This window comes from Girardinichthys multiradiatus, chromosome 23, assembly GCF_021462225.1.
Source record: "Girardinichthys multiradiatus isolate DD_20200921_A chromosome 23, DD_fGirMul_XY1, whole genome shotgun sequence".
NCBI lineage: Eukaryota > Metazoa > Chordata > Actinopteri > Cyprinodontiformes > Goodeidae > Girardinichthys > Girardinichthys multiradiatus.
The window spans coordinates 4,772,820-4,774,830 of NC_061815.1; the positions used below are offsets into that span (position 1 = coordinate 4,772,820).

The 2,011-nt window shown below is 42.1% G+C and overlaps 1 long non-coding RNA gene across 1 annotated transcript; it reads left to right on the top strand.

Annotated features, from left to right (window-relative positions):
* The first annotated feature begins 902 nt into the window (after positions 1–902).
* Positions 903–1,581, top strand: LOC124860995. Its single transcript, XR_007036535.1, has 2 exons — positions 903–980; positions 1,065–1,581. It is a non-coding gene; the product is annotated as an uncharacterized LOC124860995 (long non-coding RNA).
* The last annotated feature ends 430 nt before the right edge of the window (positions 1,582–2,011 follow it).

A 2,011-nucleotide genomic window follows, 5' to 3' on the forward strand; every position in this document is an offset into this window, starting at 1 on the left:
ACAAATATAACCTAGGTAAATACAAAAAGCCATTTTTAAACGGTGTTCATTCATCAAGGGAATAAGTTATCCAACACAAACTGGCCCTGAAAAAGTAATAAATTAAATAAACTGGGCTGAACCACTTTTTTTGGCGTTACTTTTATTAAAAACACTCATGCCTGATTAGTGTTTTGCTCGAATTGCTTATAAAGAGCCTATCTGACATTATGAAGAAGGCTAAAATATCTCAGAAAGCAACACATCATGCCCCGATTTAAAAACCTTCAAGAACAGATGACAAACAAAGTTACTGACATCTATCAGCCTGGAAATTATTACAGAACCATTTCTGCTTTAGGACATTGGACCACAGAACATGGAACAGGTGTGGACATCCCCAGGCGTTGCCAACCTACCAAAGTTACTCCAGGAGCAAATCCACAGCTCATCCAGGAGTTCACAGAAAACCCAGAATAAGCTCTGCACGCCTCACCTACCTTAACTAAGGATCATGATTTAACATCCCTACACACCCTCCCGGTTCCTCAGGTCAGCTTATTGACAGTTCCTGAGTGTACCGAAGATGAAGCGGGAGCTCAGAGGAGACCATGCTTTTGATCTAGCAGCTCCTAAATTATGGAATGACCTTCCCTTCGACATCACACACCTTCCCTGTCAGCTTTTAAATCCCTTAATAAATCCCATCTCTTCTCCCTGGTCATTGACACAATCTGAGATGTTTTTACATAGTTTTTTTTAATTATAACATTTTAAATGTTACTTTTTTATCTATTTCATTTGACTTCATTCTAACTGATTGTATGATTGTTTTTTTTATTAGTTTAATACAGGGCTGTTTTAATTAATTTTAGACCCTGTTTATGTCATATCAACGGTGGTTGTGTGCAGGCTGAGTCAGTCTGTGCTGTGTTTTTTCCTCCTACTCAGGGTGTGACCGGCAGGTGCTGCGGCGCAGCTGTTGCTCATCAGCAAGCGTGGTAAACCGCTCGACCTCTGCTGCTGCACCAGCCCTGTTTTCTACTTTTTCTCTGATCATCTTGTTTTTTCTCCTGTGACTCTAGGAAATGTTTCTACCGGAGTTTCTGTGGGCTTAACGTCTCCTGCCGAGTTCAGATGAATGTGGAAATTCAAGCCTCAAAAAACCTTGGCCGTAAGTCTCCTTTCTGCCTCCCTCCTGGATTCAGGTCTTTGGAAATAACTTCTTATCAAGCTTCTGAGAACCCTCCACCTGCCTGTCCACCCTCCCACGAATCATCGTTTTCCCCATGGGGCCCACGAATGGAGTAAAGCACAAAGTCAGAAGAACGAGGAAGTACTTCTTCCTGCTGCTGCACCCTCCTGTCAAAGTCAACCATCGTGGTAAAGACTTATTCCTCCCTGACCTGGCTAAGGGCTTATTTGCTGTAAGCTTGACCCTGACGGACTCGGTATTATTGATCCACCTTTCCTCAAACGCTCTCTAAGACTCTTTTCTTTTTTTTTTTCTTCTTCTCCCTGAGTGAGATCCCAATCCTGTCCGCTGATCCAGTCCGGATTCCAGAACGAACTTACGTTTGTGAATAAACTGTTTAAACTTTGCCCCTGGTTTCCTCGTGATTGTGTTTATCAGAGTCTTAAAACTATCCATTATGACAATTTATTCTGTTATTCAATATCGGCTCATGTCACTGCTGTTTCAGTCATTCAGTATACAGCACTTTGCTCCTGTAGGTGCTTAAAGTACTCTATAAATAAAGCTGGTATAGGGAAGAGACTGGGTAAAAATAGGAACAATGCCACAGTTCCAAGAAACATCACCACTGGCAAAAAAGATGACATAGGCCCGTCTAAAATGGAAAATGTTTTGTGGTCTGAGGGGAACAAAAGGGGAAGTCTTGGAAAGTGTGGGTTTTATTAAATCTGGTATAACCCCGCAAGAGCATCTCAGAAAAGGTCAGGACCAGGATGATTTGCCATAATTAAGGAAACCCTTAAGGAGAAGGCGGTCCTGCCATCAGTTCATCACCTT